Source organism: Oncorhynchus nerka, unplaced genomic scaffold, assembly GCF_034236695.1.
Source record: "Oncorhynchus nerka isolate Pitt River unplaced genomic scaffold, Oner_Uvic_2.0 unplaced_scaffold_2707, whole genome shotgun sequence".
Classification (NCBI taxonomy): domain Eukaryota; kingdom Metazoa; phylum Chordata; class Actinopteri; order Salmoniformes; family Salmonidae; genus Oncorhynchus; species Oncorhynchus nerka.
Genome location: NW_027038592.1, coordinates 22,262 through 31,140, shown reverse-complemented (window position 1 = coordinate 31,140; position 8,879 = coordinate 22,262).

Below are 8,879 nucleotides of genomic sequence, written 5' to 3'. Positions count from 1 at the left end.
CCCAGGCTGTTCCCTTAATTCTGCCTTATGGGGAAAAGTCTCAGCTTGTTCTGCCTTATAGTGACTCTAGCCCCAGGCTTGTTCTCTCTCTTCTGCCTTATAGTAGTAGACTAAATACCCAGGCTTGTTCTCTCTCTTCTGCCTTAGTGAGCAGACCAGTCTCCAGCTGTCTCCAGCCCCAGGCTTGTTCTCTCTTTCTGCCTTATAGTGAGAGAGACTCAGGCCCTGCTGCCTCATGCCCCAGGCTTAACCTTTCTCTCTGCCTTAGCAGGAAGACACCAGTCTCCAGCCCCAGGCTTGCACCTCCTTCTGCCTTATAGTGAGCAGACCAGCATCCTGCCCCAGGCTTTGTTCTTCTTCTGCCTTAGTAGTGAGGAGACCAGTCTCCAGCCCCAGGCTTGTTCTCTCTCTTCTTGCCTTATAGTGAGTTGGTGACTTGCCTCCTGCTGCCTCCTGCCCCAGGCTTGTTCTCTCTCTTCTGCCTTATAGTGAGCAGACCAGTCTGCAGCCCCAGGCTTGTTCTCTCTCTTCTGCCTTATAGTGAGCAGACCAGTCCCCAGCTGCCTCCAGCCCCAGGCTTGTTCTCTCTCTTCTGCCTTATAGTGAGCAGACCAGTCTCCTGCTGCCTCCTGCCCCAGGCTTGTTCTCTCTCTTCTGCCTTATAGTGAGCAGACCAGTCTCCAGCCTCTATTTGTCTTCTCTCTTTCTTACAGTGAGCAGACCAGTCTCCAGCCCCAGGCTTACTTGCCTTATAGTGAGCAGACCAGTCTCCAGCCCCAGGCTTGTTCTCTCTCTTCTGCCTTATAGTGAGCAGACCAGTCCCCAGCTGTCTCCAGCCCCAGGCTTGTTCTCTCTCTTCTGCCTTATAGTGAGCAGACCAGTCCCCAGCTGTCTCCAGCCCCAGGCTTGTTCTCTCTCTTCTGCCTTATAGTGAGGAGACCAGTCTCCAGCCCCAGGCTTGTTCTCTCTCTCTTCTGCCTTATAGTGAGCAGACCAGTCTCATGCCCCAGGCTTTTTCTCTCTCTTCTGCCTTATAGTGAGCAGACCAGTCTCCAGCCCCAGGCTTGTTCTCTCTCTTCTGCCTTATAGTGAGCAGACCAGTCTCCTGCCCCAGGCTTGTTCTCTCTCTTCTGCCTTATAGTGGATTCGCTATTTCAGCCACACCCGCTGCTGATAGGTGTATAAAATCGACCACACAGCCATGCATTCTCCAGGTAGACAAACAATGGCAGAGAATGGCCTTACTGAAGAGCATCAGTGACTTTCAACGTGTCACCGCCATAGGATGCCAGGAGAACGCTACATGATGGTTCGGTCCCCTTAGTTCCAGTGAAGGGAAATCTTAACACTACAGCATACAATGACATTCTAGAAGATTCTGTGCTTCCAACTTTATGGCAACAGTTTGGGGAAGGCTCTTTCCTGTTTCAGCATGACAATGCCCCCCTTGCATAAAGCGAGGACCATACAGAAATGGTTTGTCGAGATCAGAGTGGAAGAACTTGACAGATCTGTGTTAGAAGCTCACCTAGGGGTCATGATTGGGGCTGTACAAATGTTAGCTGAATAATTGAAGCGGAGGGGTTATAAGACCCTCCCTCTTTATAGGGTCCTAGACTTCAGATTAACAATAAATACATGAGTTTTTTTTTCTCTCTCTCTCTTTCTCTCTCTCTCTCTGTCTCTCTCTCTCTCTCTCACTCTGTGTCTCTCTCTCTCTCTCTCACTCTCTTTCTCTCTCTCTCTCTCTCACTCTCTCTCTCTCTCTCTGTCTCTCTCTCTCTCACTCTCTGCCCTCTCTCTCACTCTCTTCTCTCTCTCTCTCTCTTTCTTCTCTCTCTGTGTCTCTCTCTCTCTCACTTTCTCTCTCTCTCACTCTCTCTCTCTCTCTCTTCTCTTTCTCTGTGTCTCTCTCTGTCTCTCTGCCTCTCTTCTCTCTCTCTTCTTCTCTCTCTCTCTCTTCTCTCTCTCTCTCTCTTTCTCTCTCTTCTTTCTCTGTCTCTCTCTTCTCTCTCTCTCTCTTTCTCTCTCTGTGTCTCTCTCTCTCTCTCTGTCTGTTCTCTCTCTCTCTCTCTTGCCCTCTCTTTCTCTCTCTGTGTCTCTCTCTGTGTCTCTCTCTCTCTCTCTCTGTCTCTCTCTCTCTCTCTCTGTCTTTCTTTCTCTCTCTCTCCCTTCTCTTTCTCTCTGTGTCTTTCTTTCTCTCTCTTTCTCCCTCTCTCTCTTTCTCTCTCTGTGTCTTTCTCTCTCTCTGTCTCTCTCTTTCTCTCTCCTGTCTCTCTCTTCTGTCTCTCTCTCTCTCTCCCTCTCTCTCTTCTCTCTCTTCTCTCTCTGTGTCTCTCTCTCTCTCTCTGTGTCTGTCTCTCTCTGTCTGTCTCTCTCTGTTCTCTCTCTTCTTTCTCTTCTCTTTCTCTTCTCTCTGTCTCTCTTGCCCTGTCTTTCTCTCTGTCTCTCTTTCTCTCTGTCTGTCTCTCTCTCTTCTCTCTCTTTCTCTCTGCTCTCTCTGTCTCTCTCTCTGCTCTCTCTGCCCTCGTCTCTCTTCTCTCTCTTCTCTCTCTTCTCTCTCTCTCTGTCTCTCTCTCTGCCTCTGCTCTCTCTCTGTCTCTCTCTTGTCTCTCTTGTCTCTCTCTTGACCTCTCTCTCTGTCTCTCTTCTGTCTCTCTCTCTGTCTCTCTCTTCTTGACTCTCTCTCTCTGTGACTGTCTCTCTGCAGGGGAGTGTCTCTCTCTCTCTGTCAATCTCTTTTACTGCTAAGCTTTTAGATAACACACTGGACTGATACAGACTTTGTGCAGGGTTCTGGTCTGGAGTCAAAAGGTAAGACGTAGGTAGTGACATTCCATCTAGATCAACGTAACATTTTACTGCTAAGCTGAGGGTTTAACATTACCAGGGTTAAGGCCTTGTTTATATAGCGGAGGGTTTGCACATGGGCTGGTCCGAGGGTCAAAATTACCAGGTAGACGTAGGTTTAACATTACCAGGGTTAGACCGGGGTTTAACATTACTAGGTTAGACTGAGGTTTAACATTACCAGGGTTAGACCGGGGTTTAACATTACCAGGGCTAGACGGAGGGTTTAACATTACCAGGGCTAGACTGGGGGTTTAACATTACCAGGGCTAGACTGGGGGGTTTAACATTTTAACAGGGTTTAGACTTTGGGGTTTAACATTACCAGGGCTAGACTGAGGGTTTAACATTACCAGGGCTAGACTGAGGGTTTAACATTACCAGGGTTAGACCGGGGGTTTAACATTACCAGGGTTAGACTGAGGGTTTAACATTACCAGGGCTAGACTGGGGGTTTAACATTACCAGGGCTAGACTGAGGGTTTAACATTACCAGGGCTAGACTGGGGGTTTAACATTACCAGGGCTAGACTGAGGGTTTAACATTACCAGGGCTAGACTGGGTTTAACATTACCAGGGCTAGACTGAGGGTTTAACATTACCAGGGCTAGACTGGGGGTTTAACATTACCAGGGCTAGACTGGGGGTTTAACATTACCAGGGCTAGACTGAGGGTTTAACATTACCAGGGCTAGACTGAGGGTTTAACATTACCAGGGCTAGACTGAGGGTTTAACATTACCAGGGCTTTACTTACCAGGGGGTTTAACATTACCAGGGCTAGACTGGGGTTTAACATTACCAGGGCTAGACTGGGGGTTTAACATTACCAGGGCTAGACTGAGGGTTTAACATTACCAGGGCTAGACTGAGGGTTTAACATTACCAGGGCTAGACTGGGGGTTTAACATTACCAGGGCTAGACTGGGGGTTTAACATTACTAGGCTAGACTGGGGTTTAACATTACCAGGGCTAGACTGAGGGTTTAACATTACCAGGGCTAGACTGAGGGTTTAACATAAGATCAGGGCTAGGGTTACTGAGGGTTTAACATTACCAGGGCTAGACTGACTGGGGTTTAACATTACCAGGGCTAGACTGAGGGTTTAACATTACCAGGGCTAGACTGGGGGTTTAACATTACCAGGGCTAGACTGGGGTTTAACATTACCAGGGCTTTCTCTTGTGACTGAGGGTTTAACATTACCAGGGCTAGACTGGGGTTTAACATAACCAGGGCTAGACTGAGGGTTTAACATTACCAGGGCTAGACTGAGGGTTTAACATTACCAGGGCCCAACTAGACTGGGGGTTTAACATTACCAGGACTAGACTGAGGGTTTAACAATGTTCCAACATCTAGGGAAAGCCTTCCCAGAAGAGTGAGGATTGTCAACTTAACAATGTTAAAGGTTTTTGAATTATTTCCAAGATATTATCATAATGGACTAGACTGAGGGTTTAACATTACCAGGGCTAGACTGGGGTAATTCTCTTGTGGCTGAATAGTCAGCAATGTTCCAACATCTAGGGCCTTCCCAGAAGAGTGGGGGTTATAGTAGCAATGTTCCAACATCTAGTGGAAAGCCTAGAAGAGTGAGGCTGGTTAAGCAGCAATTTCCTACATCTAGTGGAAAGCCTTCCCAGAAGAGTGGAGGCTGTTATAGCAGCAATGTTCCAACATCTAGTGGAAAGCCTTCCCAGAAGAGTGAGGGTGTTAACAATGTTCCAACATCTAGGGAAAGCCTTCCAGAAGAGTGGGCTGTTATAACAATGTTCCAACATCTTGAAAGCCTTTTCTTTGATAGCAGCAATGTTAACATCAGTGGAAAGCATGGAGGCTGTTATAGCAGCATGTTCCAACATCTAGTGGAAATTGTCAAAGAGTGGAGGTTGTTATAGCAACTGTTCCAACATCTAGTGGAAAGCCTAAAGAGTTTTTAGTAGAATTATTAGTGGAAAGCAAGATGGAGGTTATAGCAGCAATGTTCCAACATCTAGCACCTTCCCAGAAGAGTGGAGGCTGTTATAGAGCAATGTTCCAACATCTAGAAAGCCTTCCCAGAAGAGTGGAAGGTTATAGCAGCAATGTTCCAACATCTAGTGGAAAGCAAAGAGTGCACAGAATGTTCCAACATCTAGACCTTCCCAAAGAGTGGAGGCCAATGTTCCAACATCTAGTGGAAAGCCTTCCCAGAAGAGTGGAGGCTGGGATCACATTTGAACGCAGCAATGTTCAACATCAGGGCCCGAAAGCCTTCCCAACATCAGTGGAGGCCCGTTATAGTAGGCTGTGGAAAGCCTTCCCAGAATAGTCCCTGCAGCAATGTTCCAACATCTAGTGGAAAGCCTTCCCAGAAGAGTGGAGGCTGTTATAGCAGCAATGTTCCAACATCTAGTGGAAAGCCTTCCCAGAAGAGTGGAGGCTGTTATAGCAGCAATGTTCCAACATCTAGTGGAAAGCCTTCCCAGAAGAGTGGAGGCTGTTATAGCAGCAATGTCCCAAAATCTAGTGGAAAGCCTTCCCAGAAGAGTGGAGGCTGTTATAGCAGCAATGTTCCAACATCTAGTGGAAAGCCTTCCCAGAAGAGTGGAGGCTGTTATAGCAGCAATGTCCCAAAATCTAGTGGAAAGCCTTCCCAGAAGAGTGGAGGCTGCTATAGCAGCAATGTTCCAACATCTAGTGGAAAGCCTTCCCAGAAGAGTGGAGGCTGTTATAGCAGCAATGTCCCAACATCTAGTGGAAAGCCTTCCCAGAAGAGTGGAGGCTGTTATAGTAGCAATGTTCCAACATCTAGTGGAAAGCCTTCCCAGAAGAGTGGAGGCTGTTATAGCAGCAATGTTCCAACATCTAGTGGAAATCCTTCCGAGAAGAGTGGAGGTTGTTATAGCAGCAATGTTCCAACATCTAGCAGAAAGCCTTCCCAGACGAGTGGAGGCTGTTATAGCAGCAATGTTCCAACATCTAGTGGAAAGCCTTCCCAGAAGAGTGGAGGCTGTTATAGCAGCAATGTTCCAACATCTAGTGGAAAGCAGTCCTAGAAGAGTGGAGGCTGTTATAGCAGAAATGTTTCCAACATCTAGTGGAAAGTGTCCTCAGTGGAAAGCTGAAGAGTTGATGTTGGTGATGTTGTGTCTTTCTATATCAGGGATGGGCCACTTTGATTGGATGGGGGCCACAAAAATCTGAAAGCGAAGAGTGGAGGCTGTTATAGCAGCAGTTGTGACAGACTGAAGAAAACAACACTGATCCACTCATTAGTTTTCATTCAGGAAGCAGCAGCATCAGTGTCTGTCTGGCATAGTCTGTCTGGCAGCTCCCCACCTAGTTACACATCTATAGTTCTGACTGGCTTCCCAAGGGGGCGGAGCTCCATCTGTCCTGAGGTTCTGAATCCTCCATTTTGAATGTCCATCCATCCCTCCAGCCTCCACAGCTTCCCTCTTCAACAGGACACAGCACCCGGCTCAGTTCCACTGGCGTGCTCGTTTCCCACCTGACGACTGTCAACACACACTGATACGTAACGAATGGAATTAACTGACAACAGAAAAAAGGATCAACCATGAGCTGATTGGTTTATGCTCCACTTCCTGCTTGGAGAGAGGGGGGTGGAGTCAGAAGCAAGGATACTAACAGAGTGGTATCATGAAGACAAGATGTGGGTGTGTGTGTCTGTGTGTGTGAGTGCGTGTTTAAAACCAAATATATTATACATTTGTTCAACAAACTGCCACACAGATTGTCCAGTCATAGTGGGTAAAACGATGCTCTGGATCCGTCAGAAACTCACTTCCGGTGTAGATACATCCTGAATACACACGGGCTGGATGACCTTGTACTGTTCCTGTACAGTCATCTGACCCGGGAGGCTGGTTCTGATCCATTTCAACCCTGTACTGTCATCTGACCCGGGAGGCTGGTTCTGATCATATCAACCCTGTACTGTCATCTGACCCGGGAGGCTGGTTCTGATCCATATCAACCCTGTACTGTCATCTGACCCGGGAGGCTGGTTCTGATCCATATCAACCCTGTACTGTCATCTGACCCGGGAGGCTGGTTCTGATCCATATCAACCCTGTACTGTCATCTGACCCGGGAGGCTGGTTCTGATCCATATCAACCCTGTACTGTCACCTGACCCGGGAGGCTGGTTCTGATCCATATCAACCCTGTACTGTCATCTGACCCGGGAGGCTGGTTCTGATCCATATCAACCCTGTACTGTCATCTGACCCGGGAGGCTGGTTCTGATCCATATCAACCCTGTACTGTCATCTGACCCGGGAGGCTGGTTCTGATCCATATCAACCCTGTACTGTCATCTGACCCGGGAGGCTGGTTCTGATATCAACCCTGTACTGTCATCTGACCCGGGAGGCTGGTTCTGATCCATTTCAACCCTGTACTGTCATCTGACCCGGGAGGCTGGTTCTGATCATATCAACCCTGTACTGTCATCTGACCCGGGAGGCTGGTTCTGATCATATCAACCCTGTACTGTCACCTGACCCGGGAGGCTGGTTCTGATCCATATCAACCCTGTACTGTCATCTAACCCGGGAGACTGGTTCTGATCCATTTCAACCCTGTACTGTCATCTGACCCGGGAGGCTGGTTCTGATCCATATCAACCCTGTACTGTCATCTGACCCGGGAGGCTGGTTCTGATCCATATCAACCCTGTACTGTCATCTGACCCGGGAGGCTGGTTCTGATCCATATCATCCCTGTACTGTCATCTGACCCGGGAGGCTGGTTCTGGTCCATATCAACCCTGTACTGTCACCTGACCCGGGAGGCTGGTTCTGATCCATATCAACCCTGTACTGTCATCTGACCCGGGAGGCTGGTTCTGATCCATATCAACCCTGTACTGTCATCTGACCCGGGAGACTGGTTCTGATCCATTTCAACCCTGTACTGTCATCTGACCCGGGAGACTGGTTCTGATCATATCAACCCTGTACTGTCACCTGACCCGGGAGGCTGGTTCTGATCCATATCAACCCTGTACTGTCATCTGACCCGGGAGGCTGGTTCTGATCCATATCATCCCTGTACTGTCATCTGACCCGGGAGGCTGGTTCTGGTCCATATCAACCCTGTACTGTCACCTGACCCGGGAGGCTGGTTCTGATCCATATCAACCCTGTACTGTCATCTGACCCGGGAGGCTGGTTCTGATCCATATCAACCCTGTACTGTCATCTGACCCGGGAGGCTGGTTCTGATCCATATCAACCCTGTACTGTCATCTGATCCGGGAGGCTGGTTCTGATCCATATCAGACTGGAACTAAACCTAGCAGACGGAGTAGCTCACTATGGCACACTATTCCCTATGTAGTGCACTAATAGGGCTCTGGTCTATAGTAGTGTACTATATAGTGAATAGGGCTCTGGTCTATAGTAGTGCACTATATAGGGAATAGGACTCTGGTCTATAGTAGTGCACTATATAGGGAATAGGACTCTGGTCTATAGTAGTGTACTATATAGGGAATAGGGCCCTGTTCTATAGTAGTGTACTATATAGGGAATAGGGCTCTGGTCTATAGTAGTGCACTATATAGGGAATAGGGCTCTGGTCTAAAGTAGTGTACTATATAGGGAATAGGGCCCTGGTCTATAGTAGTGCACTATATAGGGAATAGGGCTCTTGTCTAAAGTAGTGCACTATATAGGGAATAGGGCTCAGGTCTAAAGTAGTGCACTACATAGGGAATAAGGAGCCATTTGGGACTCAGAATGTGTCAGTCATCCAGACTCCGCACGACGTTTCTGATTCTGTTGAGGCTCTGATGTTTTTGTCTCTTATCCCTGAGAAACATCATTTTTATGAGACTGAATCTTGGATACGTTGTCTGTCAGTTAAATTGTTTTATTATTTTACGGCACATGGAGAGAAAAATTAAAGTTCTGATTTGCAGTGTACAGACATAATGTAAAGCACACAATGCTTCAAAGCTTTCTGTTCACTCTCCTCAGTCCTCGCTAAACATTTGTCCTGGAGACAGGGAG